At 33.8% G+C, this 19,031-nt stretch overlaps 1 non-coding gene across 1 annotated transcript; it reads right to left on the bottom strand.

Moving 5' to 3' along the window:
* Positions 1–2,076: 2,076 nt before the first annotated feature.
* On the bottom strand, positions 2,077–2,236 carry LOC148877629 (U1 spliceosomal RNA). The gene has a single exon (XR_016106058.1). It is a non-coding gene; the product is annotated as a U1 spliceosomal RNA (small nuclear RNA).
* Between the last annotated feature and the right edge of the window lie 16,795 nt (positions 2,237–19,031).

Raw genomic sequence — 19,031 nt, 5'->3', positions numbered from 1 at the left:
CAGTTCTCCACATCCTCCACACTCCACAGTTCTCATCCTCACACTCTCAAGCAGCCACAACCGGCGAGGTGGTGAACGTTCACTGGCGCAATAACTCCGGTGGCGGCGGTGAGCTCTCTCTCTCTCTCTCTCTCTCTCTCTTTATCAGACGCGAACTGATCAAGTGATCATTGTCAAAATCGCAGGTCAAGCTCGCAGCTCACAGACCACAGTCACCGATTCATCGCGAACTCTCTAGCGAATACAATCACCGGCGGCAGCGGTGAGTCCTCTTTACCATTTTATTCTATAACAATCTTTAGTGTTTACTGTTTTTATAACTGTTGGTCCTACTGAAAAGAACAAAGCAGAACCGTAGAAGTGGCTTGTTTCTTCTCTCTGTCTAGGAACAATTAATATACAAAAATAATCAAATAATATTAAACAACAAAATAAAGAGAAATGTTGTAACTTGTAAGCCATAAAAGAGGGATGGGGTGAGAACTGAGAACTTGTTAGTGCTTGAAGCAGAAACGTCAGGAGACTCAGGACACGGTGGAGATGATGTCATGATAAACCCCACTCTAATTAAGCCTTCTCTCGTTGCTGTGGTGGAACTTGGAAGGGTCATCATCAAATCTTTGAATAACAAAGATAAAAACGAAAAAAAAAATAATAGAAAAGTAATTAAAGATGAAACACAAAAAGGAATGGGGACCAAAGCAACCCATGCGTGTACCAGAAAAGGTCCAAAACTCCTCTCTCCAAACTTCCAAACCAAAGCAAATTGGAACAAGGAGAGAAAAACATTAACTAGACTGACCCAATAAGGTAAAAGGGAGTCCATACTAAGGAAAGAAGAAGAAGAAGGGCTGAGCCCGGGCTTGGGCTTCGGGCTTTTTGTCAGGGCCGGGCTTGGGCCCAAGTTCTAGACCCGTTGGTCGAGCTGGGCTCGGGCTCGGGCCTATCATTTTTCCATTAATGAAGACTAAAAGCCCGGCCCGGCCCATGAACAGGTCTAGTTGGAACCAATCTAAACCAAAACCAATTTAAACAGATCGAACGGTCCCAACATTGAATTAGACCAGTCCAAAATAGTCCAAAATATTCATTGGATTGGATTGGATTGGACTTGATCCATTTATAGTGGACTCATATTGGATCGGATCATATTGGACCAAATCCGGCCCAATTGACACCTCTACATGTACATAACCTACCTCTACACACTCCCATATAGCGTGGGACAAGAAGATAAGTGAGAAGAACATATCATAGAAAATTCCTCTCCTCTTGAAGTGATTAGGAACTTAAACTATCAGTTCTAATTTTAATGGCTGACATTTCACACTTTCCAAGAAATCAGCATGTTATGATTAATTTGGAGCTTTTATGCAGTTATTTGGCATTATTGCCATTTCCTTAAGCAATGGTACCACATCAGCGCCACCTAGGAAAAAATGGTGCTCCAAGAAACAGCCATCTGTTTGGAACCGTTTTTCTATAGAAAACAGTGCTCCAAGTCACGCTTTGGAAATCGGAAAGACATGGTTTAGAGTAACGTCAAATTTAGCATTTCCTGGAGTTGCAGCTCGTTGCTGCCAATAGGGCAGTGATGTAGCACTGGATAATGGGTAGAATTGCAGAAAACGTTTCCTGGAGCATTGATACCTAACAGAAAAAGTTGTTGCTCTAGGAAATGTCTTACCTGACAGCAACAATTCCAAAAAAAAAAAAAAAAGGCACCATTTTTTCACCCACACAACAGCAGCACCGTTTTCTGCTGCAACTGCAGCATCGATGCCCAACATATACTATATCAACTGGAAGCTTTTGTTTTTGATGGATCCATTAACTTTTAGGTTCCGATTCATTCCTGAATACATGGGGAAAAGCCATATTTTTCAGTTGACACTGTAATCCCCAAAAGCAAGATTTTAAGCAAGATTTTCTTCCCTGATTCCCTGATAGCAGACAGATGGTTCTGTAAATGCAATACAATAAATTTGGATCTGTAAACAAATAGCCCAGATTCAGATTTGCATAAAAAATGCTGATCCTGATGCTAAAAATATAAAACTTGAACCTAAAAGGTTGACAGTGGCCACGCGAACGCGTATCCCCACTGCCACAAATAATGACGTACACTCTCCCAGTTGCGGAGATGTTAGGCAAGCACCCGTCCCTAATGCAGTGGAGGTCGCAAGTCTAGGCCATGGGCCCTTTTGATCACCCATTGACCCGTTCAGGTAAGTATATTTTCCTTTTCTTCTATTATCTTAGTGTGATACTTGGTCGAGAGAGAATCAGGTGAAAGTAATGGAGATGAAAACAGTTTTAAGGGGTGCAGAAGAAACCCATCAAACAGAACAAGCGGGGGAGATTTCTGAAGAAGCTGGTAGACTATCTCAACTCCATTGATTCTTCCTTCTCCACCGTCCAATTCTCCTCCACATATAGCCAGATCCTCTAATTCAAGGCCTCTCTATAGTCTGAAAAGGGTGATTAGAGCAGTTTCAACAAGAAAGTTAGCAACAATAACCAAGGTTCTTAAAACCGGATTGGATAGGGAACCATTCCCGGATTGAATGGTTTGATCATCTGATCCAAACGGACGGTCTGCTCTGACAAATTAAAAAACAGCCAATAACTGTTTTCAGGTTGAACGGTTCGATGATTCAACCACCTGAGTCAATTATTCATCGATCAAATCAACTATTTTTTACTAAAAAGCAGTTTTGGGGTAAAATGGTCCGATTTTAAAAACATTGACAAAAACAATAAAACAACAGAAGAGAATGGTGGGGGAAAAACAATCTATTGAAGGTTGTCATCCTGAAGCGGGTAATTTTGGGTTCAGAAATTTCTGGACACTTTGAGATGGTGAAGCACATGGAACACAAGAACTGTCATCCGTCCTTGCTTGGGGTTGGGGATGATGTCCAAATTATCAAATGTCCTACCACCAGACTCCATACAGTTAATAACCTAGTAGCAGTGAAAGAACACAATAATTTGGTGAGTCCTCCAGAATTTTCCACTTATGCATAAGATCATAACAACAGTTTATTAAAAATATTCATGTATAAATCCAAATTCTAGTTAGTTTGGTGGGATACTGAAATATGGTGTTCTTGGTTCTTATTTCAGCAAGAGATGCCTAAGACGAAGCTGCAGAAGTGTTGTAATGTATCTTCTCATGCTATTTCTTGTTTGTGAAGCGTGGGTTGAATAACCTTTGGCATCATTTATGAAAGTGTCTATTTGGTTTGTGGGAGTAGGGGTCCGGAACCAGAATCAGAATGGACCCATCTGTTTGGTTGGGGGGATTAGAATCTAATTCCTATTCTTGGTGGGTGGAATGGCATTCCCCATTTGAGGGAATGATCATTTGATTCCAATTCTGACTGAACCAAATGCACCCTTATTTTCTTTTTTACCAAGTCTTAAACAATTATCACCAAAATGTTGGCATCTGAGCTTTTACCGAGAATGGGATAATGCAGTTTTTTTATTTTTTTAAAGGTTGAATGGGATAATGCAGCTAACCTCTATTGGGACAAGTTTCTCACGTAATGGCATAAAAGAATTTCCATTTCTATTTAACTTTTTAATGACAAATTTTACAACGAGCTGGTGGGTGAGAGACCTTGTGATTTGTGAAGGATGCAAATGTTCAGGTTGATGCGGTTCCATTCAACCAATGGTGCCTCGAGTTTCAACCATGTTCTGAGGAACTTGAGAAGCATCAACAAGGTCAGAAGCTTGATCCTCAGCTTGAAGATCAGTTTTCAGTAATAGACGTTCATTGGCTGGAATTGCATCTCGTGCTTCTCAGCCTGGTCAAATGTGGTCAAGTTGATGGAGGTCAGGGAACTGGAGTTTTAAATGGGTTTTAGTTCATTCATGACTGTAGATCAATTTAAATGGGTCTTAGTTCATTCATCTACTTCTCTTTTTCTCTAAATTCACTGCCCATCTATCCTTGAATGAATTTTTTAACCAAAAACAGAAAAAAGAAAGAAATCTTAAACTAAAAAAACACCATAAATCAATACAAGAACCCAGGATTTTTTTTTTTTGGGTCTTGTTGATTGATAACAGACAAGTTTTTTGTTGAACAAGGAAACATAGTTTTATCCACCAGTTCCCACACAGGGGAGACACAGGCGTTGGGGTGTCAATGGTATTCGAAAATGTGATTTGAAATTCGAAACAACCGTATCAAAATCGAATATACGAAATAGTCGAATTCGAATATCGCATTCTTACTGTTTGATTCATCGAATCGAATTTGGAGTTGAGCTGATCGGATTCGATAAATATCCTCTCTCGATCAATTCACCTTTACTCAGGGGCTCGAATGGAATCGTTCACCAAGTCCCTGGCTAATAATCGTTGAATCGGTCAACGACCTATTGATCCAAGTGGTTGAATCATCGATTTGTTAATTATAAAATGGTTTTTGGTTATTTTTTATTTTTTTTAATTGGAACCGTTTAGGCAATTGGTTTTGTTTTATCCTAATCTTGATCCATGGCAAAAAATCATTGAATCGGTTAACGACCCATTGACCGAGGTAGTCGAACCATTGACCCGTTCAATGGTTTTTAGTCGTTTTTTATTTTTTTAATTTTGTTGTCAGAACGGGCCATTTGTTCAAATTGAAATGACATAACACATATGGTACTGCTTAATGGACCTCACACACTCAATTTTTTGTATGTAATTTTTGTTGTCAGAACGGGTCATATGTTTTTTTTAATTTTTTTAACTGGGAACCATAAGGGCAACCAGTTCCGTTTTACCCCAATCCCAGTCTCTGGCAAAAAACTATTGAATCTGTCAATGACCCATTGACTCGAGTGGTCGAACCATCAACCTGTTGACCCGTTCAATGGTTTTTGGTCGTTTTTCTATTTCTTTTTTAATTTTTATTGTCAGAACGGGCCGTCTGTTCAAACCAGACGATCGAACTGTTGACCCAAAAACTAGTGGCCAGAATGGTTCCATTTTCGAGTTGTATGAGTCACACGCTCGAATAACATAACATCATGGTTTTTAAAACCAACCTGGAGACCGAACCGGTAAGGGGTCCGGTTACCGGGTCGAACGGTCCAACCGTTCAAACCGAATGGTCGGCCTGTTTTTACAAAAAAATAAAAAAATAAAAAAATGGTCAAAACCGTTCAAACAATTCGATATCTAGTTATTAACAATATTTATAATAACTTTTATATATTTATATAATTAGATAATTATAATAACAATATTTATAATTATATATAATAACTATTATATATTTATCTAACAATATTTATATAATTAATAGGAAATGGGCTGTTCTCACATGGGAATTTACTCGCACGAGTAGATTCCATTTACCCAAGCGGTCAAACCATTGACCTGTTCAATGGTTTTTGGTCGTTTTTTTATTTTTTTTTAATCTTTGTTGTTAGAACGAGCTATCCTTTCGAACCGAATAGTCAAACTGTCAACCCGAAAACCAGTGGCCAAAACGATTCCGTTTTCAAGTCGTATGAGTCATACGCTCGAATGACATAACATGCATGGTACTGCTTAATGGACCTCACACACTCAATTTTTTGCCTGGAATTTTTGTTGTCAGAACGGGTCATCCGTTTTTTTAGTTTTTTAATTGGGAACCGTCTAGGCAACCATTTCCATTTTACCCTAATCCAGGTCCCTGGCCAAAAACCGTTGAACTGGTCAACAACCCATTGACCCAAGTGGTTGAACCATCAACTTGTTGACCCATTCAATGGTTTTTGGCCTTTTTTATTTTTTTAAATTTTGTTGTCAAAATGGGTCGTCCATTCGAACCGGACGGTCGAACTGTCGACCTGAAAACCGGTGGTCAGAACTGTTCAATTTTTGGGTCGTATGAGTCACATGCTCGAATGACATAAGATCATGGTTTTTAAAACCAACCCGGAGACCAAGCCAGTCAGGGGTCCGGTTACCAGGTCGAACAGTCCAACCGTTCGAACCGAATGGTCTGCCCATTCTAACAAAAAACTAATAAAAAATAAAAAATAAAAACAGTTCGAACGGTTCGATATCTAGTTATTAACAATATTTATAATAACTATTATATTTTTATATAAATTAGATATTTATATAAACAATAATTAGATAATTATAATAACAATATTTATAATTATATATAATAACTATTATATATTTATAGGAAATGGGATTAACAATATTTATAATAACTATTATATATTTGTATAATTAGATAATTGTATATATATCTAATTATCTAACAATATTTATATAATTAATAGGAAATGGGTTGCTCTCACATGGGAATCTACTCGTACGAGTAGATTCCATTTCCTGCACGAAGATTATATATATATTAAAACAAAAAGGTCAAGAAATTTTCTTCTTTTTTTGATTTTTTTTTTATTCCGTGTCATTTTTGAAACAACCATTGAGATGTACTTTCCCAATAACCTAAATAATCTCTTCTCCAAAAATTTCTACTAAACTACCTCCCCCACTAATTCCCACTTTCTCTATAATTATCTCTAATTCCTATTTATCTAAAAATTATCTATAATTTAGTAGAGAGTTTCTCTCCAAAACTATCACTAATTCCTACTTACCCTCTCCCCAACTTTTTATCTATATCTATCTAAATAAAGTTTGGATTAAAAAAAAAATTAAGAATTATTTAAATATTCTAACAAAATTATATAATGACATTAAAATGTTTATTAAAAACACAAAAAAAATATAATTTTATATTTTTACAAAATATATCACGAAATTATGTACTAACAATTTAAATTTTGCTCTTCCGGATTATCAATTTAAATGTTATTCAACTAATAAAAATTAACATTAAAAATAAAATCTTAATTAAATATTTCAAAAAATAAATATCACAAATAAAAAATATTATAAATATATAAATAATTATATAACAAAATATTTAGTAATATGTAATACCTTTAACTAAATAAAATTCAAATAAAAAAATTAAATATTTTACATATTATTTAAATATTTAAATAAATATTTTACATATTACTTAAATATTTAACATAACTAGATTTTAAATAGTTAAAATAACAATAATATGTAATAAATTTAAAAAGTTCATAAAAATAGAAAAATAATTTTAACATAATATTGAAATTAATTATAATTTAATATCTTTCAAAATTAATAATGAAATTATGTATTGATAGTATAAATTATAATTTAATGGATTATTAAATTCAGTAAATAACGAAATTATGTAATAAATTTAAAAAGTTTCTTAAAAGTAGAAAAATAGTTATATCATCATTTTGAAATTAATCATAATTCAATATCTTACAGATTTAATAATAAATTATGCAATAATAGTATAAATTATAATTTTATGGATTATTAAATTCAATAAATAATTAAAAATTTAAAATTTATATATTTTACATATTATTTAAGTAGTTAAGTAACTAAACATTTTAAATAACAAAATATTTAACATAACCAGATTTTAAATTAGTTAAAATAAAGAAGTTATGTAAAAAACTTAAAAAAATACGAAAAGTAGAAAATTAATTAGAACATAATGTTGAAATTAATAATAATTTAATATTTTACAAAATTAATAATTAAAAAACTTTAATAATAACTTAATATTTTTACATAATATTTTAAGTAACTAATTTCACTTATATCAATTAATAAATCGAGAAAATAACTTTTATAAAAATTAATATTTATTAATAATAATTTTAAACTCTTAATATATATTTATTATATAATTATATATATTCTAATATTAATATTTATTGTATTCCAATAATTATTTTTTGTTTTTTGTGATGAATGCATTTTCAATAATTATGTATACATTTAATTTTGTTTTGTTATTTATCAAAAACTTTCAATAATTATTGGAGATTAAAATACTATTATTGGAATTTTAAATTTTTGTTTATTTTACTTATTGTATTTCTTGTATTTTTTATATAATTTATTGATTAATATTTATTCGAGATTATACTATTTATTGACCAATTTAATATATTTTTAGTACTTATTGTGTATTTTCGCTTTAAATTTTTAACAATTATTGGAGATTAAAATATTGTTATTTATCAAAGATGAGACTATTAATTTATCTGAAATTATGAGGCATTCATGAGTTGGTTTGGTTCGGTTTTAGGTTGTTTTGCCAACCAAATTGACATGGTTAGTTGAAACTGACTGACCATTTGTGAAAACAAACCCACTCAGGTTGTATCAGTTTTGGTCGATTTTTTGTTTTGATCATTTGGTTCAAAAGATTTATGAAAATTAAATTTAAATTTTAAAAATTATAGTTCATTTGTTAAAACTTAAATTTATGATATAAAACATTTTAGACTAAGAAATATGGGAAATTTCCCACTTTTCCTTGTTAAAAATTATACTTAAAAAAAAAAATATATATATATATCAATGGTCAAGTCATCCGATTTTGGTCGATTTACAAATGGCCAAAGCGGAACTGATCTAATATGGTCAGGTCAAGTTGATCGGGTTGGTCGGTTTCATCAATTTAATGAATAAACTTAATTGAAATTAATTATTGTTATTTTTGTATTATTAAAAGTAGTAAATAAAATATAAATAATTATTAATTATTTAAAAAATGAAAATATTATATAGTTGTATACTCTTATGTGCTTCTATTAGGGTCAATTAGTAGAACACACCTTAGAGTTTTAAATATTTACTTAAACCTATCTCATAGTTTTCATTTTAATAAAATATCTCATATATTTTACAACTTATTTACTTAATCAACCTTTCATTAAGGAGTGCTTGTTTTGCCATTAGGGCCATGATTTTTTATTCCAAAAATACCCTTATCATTTTTTTGTACAAAAATCAAAATTGACCTAATATAGCCAATAGAGTGGTTGCCCGTGTCTTATTAGGGGCAAAAATGGTATTTTTATTTTTATTTTCTTTTGATAAAATTTATTTAAATGAACATTAGAGTCGACACTATCATTTTCCACTGTCATATGATGGAAGATTGATTAAATCCATAGCAAATTATAAGTAGTGTTTTAGTAAAATACAAACTATAGGGTAAATTTTAGTAAATCCATGAAACTATAAGGGGAATTTTAGTAAATGACATTTTCTATTGTTTATCTTTCGCTTAACATATCCCGTGCATCGTACAGATCCCCGCTAGTTATATTATAAAAAAAGGGGCAATAAAATGTACCATATCAGAAGTAATGATGACTTTTTGAAAAACCGAATTAATATTTTAATATTTTTTAGTGAAAAAAAAAAACCCAAAATCTGCCAATATCCCTTTGCTTTTTTTGACTTGAACTCTCGGTTGTCAATTTCCCTTTGCTTTTTCTAATTTGAGTACTCAGCTGCCAGTACTCTCATTTCTCTCCCTACCTCTAACCTCGCATTGTTCATCCTTATGGTTGCATCTCTCCATTTGGTAGTTGTAGTCAAGCTACTTGCAGACGAAGCAATTGAAGCATCTTCAAAATATGCTACACAAGTTCATTCAGTAGTTGCAGTCGAGCTTCTTGAAGATGGACAATTAAAGCATCTTTGATATGTTACACAAGCTCAAAGCTATTTTCTCTGTCTGCAATGAGCCATGAGCCACTATGAAAGAAGGTGATATATGGTCGGAGTTGATGTCAAAGAAGGAAAAGAGGAAGAGGAAGAAAATATGGTTGAAAATAGGAATACCATAAGAAAAGACGAAGATGAGACCGGAGGGTTTTATGGTCTCTGATGTCTAAGAGTTTGGTCTTTGTTTAATGGTTTCAAAAATCTATGTTGTTTTTTGGGCTTTGATTTTAGTTTTTTTTTTTTTTACAGATCTTTGCATTAGAAGTGTGACAAATCCGATTGCCCACTCTCTTTTATAAATTTTGTTTTTCATTTTCTGTTTCAAGGTGTTTTGAGGTAAGAATGCAGATATGTCAATCGAATTCGAATAAAACCGAATATTCGATTTTGTAATCGAATTCGAATTCAAATTTTGAGTGATCCGCTTTGAATTCAATCTGTTTACATCCCTAGGCGTTGGTTCCACCTGATTTGGAGCTTCAAAAACTCTTTGTTGATTATGTTCATGTCTCCACAGAGCCCAAGGGGCTACCTTCCAAGTATTTAAGAACTATTTAAGGAAGTATATTCTTGTATTTTTTTATGATATTCTGGTATTCAGTCGATCTAGGGAGGAGCATCTACATTATTTGCAACAAAACTTGGATGTTCTTAAATCACACCAATTGTATGCTTAGGCTGGTAAATGTGCCTCCATGCAAGACAAAATTGACTATTTGGGGCATGTCAAGGGGTAGAGATGGACCCTACAAAGGTGGAAGGTATGTCGAATTGGCCGAGACCTACCACATGCAACTGTTAAAACAAGGGGGTGGAACTAGGGAGATGAAGCAAAAATTGCATCTAAGGAACTCAAAACAATCATGACCTCTACTTCGGTTCTAGCTATACCAAACTTTGATATACCTTTCATGCTTGAAATAGATGCAAGTGGTTATGGCATTGGGGCTCTCTTGTCTTAGGAAGGAAGACCTATTGCATTTTTTAGTAAGGTGCTGCAACGGAAATCTTTAAACATGTCTACCTATGACAAGGAGTTGTTAACAGTAGTTTCAGCTATCCAACATTGGAGGCTTTGCTGGGCCAAAAGTTTGAGAACTTAACAAATCAAAAAATTATGGGTTATATACTACATCAGCATATACCCACTCCCACTCAACAAAAGTTGTTAAGCAAACTACTCAATTATGAATTTGATAGGGGAAAAGGAAATAATGGCTCAAGGCCTTTATATTGATTAGGATATCAAGAGTACATTACAGGAAGAGAATTCCCAATTAAGAGATTACCAATGGCACAATGAACTCTTGTGGAGTAAGGGAAGGATTGTCCTCAGCCCACATTCAACCTTCTAGAGGCATTTCTTTGAAAAAGCACACACCTCCCCAGCTGGTGGCCATTATGACAATACAATGCATCACCTAAACCATATATGTTGTTGGAGGGGCTACAAAAAGGAGATTAAGGAATGGATCAAGGCATGTGATATTTGCCAATGGCATAAATCTGAGAATTTACCCATTGTCTAGTCTACTGCAACCTTTGATCATTCCTTAACAAGCCCGGACTGATATATCACTAGATTTCATAGAAGGATTGCCCTGATCAAACAAGAAATCAGTCATTACTAGTTATATTTGATCGACTAACCAAGTATGGGCATTTCTTGCCCTTGTCTCATTCCTATACAACCTAACAAGTGCCTAAACTATTCCTAGATTATGTGTTTAAGCTTCATGGAATGCTGAGGTCTACAATTAGTGATTGGGACCCCGCCTTCATTAGAAATTTTGGGAAGGAACTCTTTAAAGTTCAAGGCACAAAGTTTAACATGAGCTTTTCATACCATCAATCGTCCGATAGATAGACTGGGGTGCTGAATTGGACCTTAGAGACTTACCTAAGGTACTTCTATAGCTCCCAGCCCAACACATGGAGTAAGTGATGTAATTGGCTCATTTAATCAATAACATTTTCGTATTCTAAAGATTCTCTTGTGGTTTTGAGTCATACCTAGATAATTCTTCCTATGGCTCTAAGCTTATTTCAAGAGTTCTTGCTATAATCAAGTTGTAACAAATTGGTATTTGGTGTGATCCGAAGTGTGTCATTACCCACTTCGAAACACCAATTTAAACATTTATAAATTTTTTCCGATTCTCAAACAATTACAAAGGCAGTAAAATGATGACAACGGGTTGTATCCACAGGGAAGCGAGGGAAAAATTAATACGTACTCGAATCCGGACAAGAGAACACAAGATGGAAGAGCAGAAATATCAAAATTAATTAATTAAGCTGAGAAATATAGAGTTGGAATAATATTGAAAGTTAAATGTGTAGAAACATAAATAAATATAGAAATAAATTAACAAAAGAAACGAAATAAAAATTTGTAATCCGATCAGAGGTAGCAGTCTTCGGATCTCTCCTTTGAACCTCGAACTTCTTGAACTAGGCCTTTCACCTTACTTGGTCGAATTGCAGATCTGGAGAAAATAAAATAAAGATCAAATGGAATGAAAATAAATTGCAAAAAGTAAATAACGAAACTGGAATTGAAAGAACTGAAATTAAATCTAAAACTAAAGAGACTGGTTGGGATCCAATTCCAGAGGTGGCAGTAGTGGTGTTGGCAAACAGCAAGTAGGAACCCCTCCTCTTGCCTAGGAGTCCTCCTCTTCCTCTACCCTTGAACTTCTCAAGATCAGCCTTCCGTCTTACTTGGGGGCAGAATCCAACCCTTTCTCAGGAGCTCTTGGGTCATTTTTATAGAAAAGGGTGGATATAAGTGGAATTAGAGAGAAAGAGGGGGTGGCAGCTAGGTTTTAGTAAAAATATGGGTGCCCTAGGGTTTAGAATGAGGGGTTAGGATGGTTCTAGGGTGATCTTAAGGTTAAGAAGAAAAGGAGAGGGTGGCCAATATTATGTAGGGCTGAGATTTAATGGTTAGGGGTTGAATGGTGAGGATTAGCAGTTAGGTGGCACCCTAGGGTTTAAAAACGACAAAAAGAGTTCTCTAGTGGAGATTAGAAGGAGTGGAGGGTGGAGATTAATCAGCTAGGGGTGGCTAGGGTTTGTTAAGAGTGAAAAGAATTGGTTAAAAGGCACCCTAAGGTTTGCTAAAACGTGGGGAGCATGCTAATATATTAGGAGGGGCGCCAAACTGCGTTTAGTAGCTAGGAGGTGCCCTCATGCTTTCATTTTTTCACAAAAACACCCCCTCTCTCAACTAGACTTTACACCAGCTTCCCAAAATCTGCATTTCAGCCATGAGAACTTCTCAGTTTTTCACAAAATTTTCACAGGGACCCTCAGAGGTTACAACATTGAAATTAACTAGGAAAATGATACAATTTGACTACTCTAAGATCGAAAATACCCCTGAATTGATGCCTTTAAGGCATCAAAATGCCAAGTTATCACACCCCCTAACTTAACCATTACTAGTCCCTTAGCAATGCAGCCTTAAAATTACACTGAGCATAGAGATCCTTTCCATCTCAAGATCATCCCTAACAAAATTAGTCAAGCATCCTGATTCCAAAATTCTCAAACTCTGTATAGATCGGTATTGGGCTTAAGGGGTAAAACTATCTTATTTAGAATATTACAGAAACTTGGCTTAAAAATATTATTTATCCTTCCATTCGCATACTATTTTGATAATCTGAGATTGACTTTTAAAACCAGACATGTATTCTTCTTATCATTTTTAATAGCAGATTTCTATCCCTGAACTTGATATGCATACTTATTTTTTGTTAACTTCCACTGTTTGACGTGAACCTCGACACTTGCCTTAGGTGAAGAAACCCGATTACTAGGTGTTAGGTGATTGTCTTTGGCATTTCCTTTTCTGTTTGACATGAATCTCGACACTTGACTTAAGTGAAGAGACCCAGTTACTAAGTTTAGGGTGTCCATTGACCTTTTATTCTCTCTCTCTCTCTCTCTCTCTCTCTCTCTCTCTCTCTCTCTCTCTTTTGTTTTTTTAACACTATTCAGGGTTGTCTACTATTTTTAATAATTTGAAGAATTTTTGTCTAATTTCTCCATTTTTTCCTTCTTATCTTTATAGGGGAAAACTTGAGAGTATTTTCCAATTTCTAAACGGTTTCAACAATTCAAATAAGACCATTTTTTTACTCCTATCACTTGCTACCAATTTCTACAAATTCAATATTCTTTTATCAGTTTCCTCAACTTCTTCTATTTGGAAATCTCTTTTAATGGAAAGAATTTTTAAATTTTTTAGTGAGATTTTAATTCTACATATGTAAAGGCCTTGCTTCTATATTTTATTTTTCAAATTTTCTCTCTCTTTCCTCACCCCTTAACTTAAATGCCATTATCCCTAATGGCATGGCTAGATTGATGCAAAAAGGACTTGGGCTAAAGGGAACAATTGATAGGGTTTTCTTGAGGGGTTCAAGGTTTTCCACCTAGTCTCGAAACAAGAAAAGAAAAACAAATCCTAAAAGAAAAAACACTAAAAACTACGTTGGGTTGCCTCCCACAAGCGCTAAGTTTAACGCCTTTAGCCGGACGCATTCACGTACTGTTCCCATCTATATTCCCCGACTCACTTTCATTTTTCAACATATAGGACTCAAACTGGGCTAACCAAGGGATAAACAAGTCATTTAAAAAGTTATCCACTATATCTACCTTGAATTCATCTTCCCATAGGTTTGGATACTTAGAGGCACTACAAACGTTTAACTGGACTTTCTGTTCCCTTGATGAAGTATTCATTCCTCCTGATTTACAGTTGATCTTTGTATTGGCCATTACTAGAAACGAACATCTTAAGATTATCGGGATATGTTTTAGCTCCTCGATTGGGGTCATGTCTAGGATAAAATCCAATGGGAAGTGGCAACCCTTTACCCTGACCATGACATCTTCAATAACACTTCGAGGAGTGTTGACTGACCAATCAGCGAGTTGCAGAATTATCAGGGTTGATTTTAACTCGCCGATCCTGAACCTATCATAAATGGATGGAAGTAGAGTTATACTGGCCCTAAGATCCACTAGTGCCCGATCAAAGGTGATTCCAGTGATGACACAGCTTATGGGAGGAGCACTATGGTCTTTCATATTTTAAGGGAGCTGATTTAGGAGAGCTACACTAATATCTGCCGAGAGCATCATTTTTTGTAGAGCCGATTGTGGCTCCATCATTTGAGTACACAACTCTTTCAAGAACTTGGCATAGGTCGGGACATGTTGGATTGTATTGAGGAGAGGGATGTTAATATGGACATCCTAGCTCTTCTCGTTGTGAGTTTCTTTATTCTTTAGCATCGGCCCGACTGTGAGTGCAGTTGGAAAGGGAACTACGGGTTGATTTAATATAGGCTCTTCTTCTAAAGTTTCATTTCCTTCTTCTTCTCCCCCTAACTTAGGGTCTTCTTGCTCCTTTTCATTAACTCTCTTTTTTTCACATGGGTCCTCTAAAATCCTCCCACTCCTTAAGGTTGTAATGGCCTTGGTATTTTCACATTAAGGGTTCTTAGGAGATAACTGAATTTGTTATGGAGGAAAACCCAGTGACTGGTTTCTAGGAGTTGCAACTAGTTGAATTGGTATTTTCCCTACTTCTCTCCTCGCCTTGGCTTTGGCTACCTATCCTATTTGGCTCTTTAATCTATCAATGGACTGCTATTGCTTTAGGATCAGCTGCTGAAGTTACATGAATTGGTCATCTATTGTATGTGCTTAAGGAGGTTGTGGGTAAGCCTGATAAGGTCGGGCCAATTGGTTCCTAGGATGCATCTGCTGGAATTGACTTTGCATTTGTGGCCTCTGAAATTCGTGGGCTATGGAGTTAGATAGGTTGTATTAGGACTATGTTTAGGTTTGACATGGTTGAGTCGGTTGAGTCCCATGGTAATCATTATACTCCCAGTGGGTCTGTGCTTCAGACCACTGAGAGTGCATATCTAGCAGGGGTTTTCTTGGTTTTGGGCCCTATAAGTGAAGTTAGGTTGATTTTCCCACCCAGGGTTGTATGGGCTAAAGAATGGTTTAGCATTGGGTTGGAAAGATCTATTGGCCGCATGTACTTGGTTTGGAATGACTGGTTGACATGGGCCCATCATAGTGCATTGGCTAACATGATGGGCTGGGCTTGAACAGAATGAACATAATGGATAGGATGACAAGGTTGGGTATGAGCTACCTTGTTGACGGTATACAAGGACTTGGTCAAGTCTTTGGACCATCCCATTAATCTTGTCTAGTTGTTGAGATACATGGTTCCAATCATTTTGTGGTACAAGTTGGAAGTAGTTTCTCATTCCACAAACTCCGGCCATTGAATTCATTTTATTTTAACCCCCTTTTTCTTCTTTTTTTTTTTTGAAATTTGAAATTTAAATTTTGAATTTTACTTTCAAATTTAAATTTTGAAATTTAAATTCTGCAATTTAAACTCAAATTTGAAAATTTAAATATTTTTTTATTTTTTTTAATTTTTTATTTGAAGTTTGAAATTTAAATTAAAATTTAGATTTTGAAATTTAAATTAAAATTTAGATTTTGAAATTTAAATTCAAATTTGAATTTTTAACTTTTTTAAAAAATGCAAGCAAATCAACCACACGATCTAAGGTTTCCTAAACTAGTGGTTCAACCAATGTGAATTCTCTTAGGTTCACCTGGAATTACACCACTTCCTTTGGTTATACAGGTAAGAGGTGGGGATGTGGGAGGCTCCCCTTGCTCTCACAATGACCTAATTAAGTAACCACAAAACCCACTTTGGCATAGCCATTTAACCTCTTTCCTTAGACACCAACTACGGGTTATGGAAAGCAATTACAAGTTTTCCTAAAATTCAGCACACCTTTGAACCAAGTGTAAGACTTCCCTAAAGGATCTTGCTATCCAAATTTTAAATTAGGGTTTAGGGTAAACTGCATGTGAAGGGTGGTGATTTTTTGGCCAAGGAAGGGTGATAAAATCCCTACCTTATCTTATTTAAGTTGGGTGCACTTAAATGGATTAATGAAGCAAAACAATCAAACGAAATGAATGCATCTAACTACAATGCATGAATAATTATTTCTAAAATGCAATTCAGCAATATAACATAAAAGAATAAAATAAACTAAGCACAATAAGCAATTAAAATAAAAGGAAAACCTAGCACATTCACAACTAACAAAATAATTTCTGTGATTAAATAATCATATATGATGCATGCTCTAAAATATATCAAATCCTAGATGTTGGAATGCAAATGCAAAACTTTTAAAATATTAATTTTTTTTTTGAAATTCAAAAATTTAAATTTAAATTTCGAAATTTGAAATTCAAATTCAAATTTAGATTCGAATTAAAATTAAAATTAAAATTAAAATTAAAATTAAAATTCAAAATTTAAACTAAATACAAAAATTTAAACAATTTCGTATTTAATAATTAATTATTCAATTAAATAACTAAAAGAAAAGAAATTAAATAAAGCAACAAATAATAATTGCAAACAGAAAATAAAACAACAATTAATTGTGCTAAACAGAATTAAAAACTACCAGAAATAAATTCTAACAAATTAATTGCTAATCTAAAAATCAAATTGAAAATAAAATGATCAAAAAGAAAATTATGCAAGAAATTAAAAAAAAGAAAATGAACAAAATTTTTTTATTATTTTTATTTTTATATTGTTGTTTTTATTTTTTATCTGAAATAAAAGAAAAAAAAACACAAACCCAAAAATTGACCCAAAATTAAATAAATGAAAGAAAAATATGCTGCAAGAAATAAATAAAATAAAATAAACGAATTTTTTTCTTACTCTAGAATAAAAGAAAAACACAAACCCAATAAAACAAAAAAAATCAAACAAGAAATTAAAATAAAGACAAAAAATAGATCTAGAAACAAAACGGAAGAAAAATAATACTAAATAAATAAATCAATCAATCAAATCTGAAAAAAAATTAATTAAAAATTCAAAAATAACTATTCTATAAAAAAAAAGAGTTTGAAAATAAAAATAAGAAAATTAGTAATAAAATGGAACGTTTGCACTTGAAACGCAATCCAATTTCTCTTCTCTTCTTTTCCGTCCCGCAACACTCCGATACCCCACATTTCGCTATTCCGTCCTGCAGAATCAAAGAGAAACAAGAATTAAACTGAGATAAATGACCAAGTAATAAAACAAAAAAGAAAAAATAATGAAATAAATCCGGATAAAGCAAATAAAAAATTTTCTCCGTGCTTCCCCAGCAATGACGCCAAAAACTTGGTGTGATCCGGAGCGTGTCATTAACCACTTCGGAACACCAGTTTAAACATTTATAAATTTTTTTTGATTCTCAAACAATTACAAATGTAGTAAAATGATGAGAATGGGTCGTATCCACAGGGAAGCGAGGGAAAAATTAATACGTACTCAAATCTGGAAAAGAGAACACAAGATGAAAGTGCAAAAATATATAAATTAATTAATTAAACTGAGAAAATATAGAATCAGAACAGTACTGAAAGTTAAAAGTGCAAAAACATAAATAAATACAGAAATAAATTAACAAAAGAAATGAAATAAACATCTGTAATCCGATCAGAGGTAGCAGTTTCTGGATCTCTCCTTTGACCCTCGAACTTCTCGAACTAGGCCTTCCGTCTTACCTGGCTGAATTGCAGATCTACAAAAAATAAAACGAAGATCAAATGGAATGAAAATAAATTGCAAAAAGTAAATAACAAAACTAGAATTGAAAGAACAAAAATTAAATCTAAAACTAAAGAACCCTTGGAGAAGGTGAACGAAAGATTGTTGAAGCATGAATTTAAAATGAAGAGCCAGACACTAAAGTAGATGACTTAAACGCACCAAATTGCCAAGTTGGTGAAATGTTTGACTTGGGACAAAGAGAAGGAAGTAGGTGGGGAATCTATCGATGTGCATGAAAGTACTAAAGAACCTCATTGCGTTTAAAGCCTAAGAAAGTAACTAGGATAAATCAAATTGGATTCCTAAGAAATCCAGGATGGATTTTCCTACATTTGTTGGTGAGAACCCAAAGGGGTTGGAAGAAATTCTTCCAAATAAATCCAATGGAAAATGAAGAGATGGCAGCATGCTTGGATGAGCAAAACTATGGTATTCAGATTACCAGGATGGTAAGTCTCATATCACCTAGTCTGGAGTTATTTCTGCACTCTCTAGGTGGTTTGAAATGGGGTACAATAATGTAGTATGGGAATTCAATAAGCTCCAACAACTCTCTACTATGGTTGAATATTGATAGTAGTTTGAAGAATTTAAATCTTATATCTTTAGAATAGATTAAAGGACTCTCCCAGCAATACTTCATTGATGGTTTCTTGAGTGGGTTGAAGGAAGAAATAAGTATGGTCTTGATGTTTAACCCCTCGACCACTCTTTCAAGTCTTTAGTTTGA

This window comes from Nelumbo lutea, chromosome 1, assembly GCF_056320005.1.
Source record: "Nelumbo lutea isolate HS-2025 chromosome 1, American lotus-T2T, whole genome shotgun sequence".
Lineage (NCBI taxonomy): Eukaryota > Viridiplantae > Streptophyta > Magnoliopsida > Proteales > Nelumbonaceae > Nelumbo > Nelumbo lutea.
The sequence above is the reverse complement of the archived record's forward strand: the minus strand, read 5'-3'. Positions and strand labels throughout refer to the sequence as shown.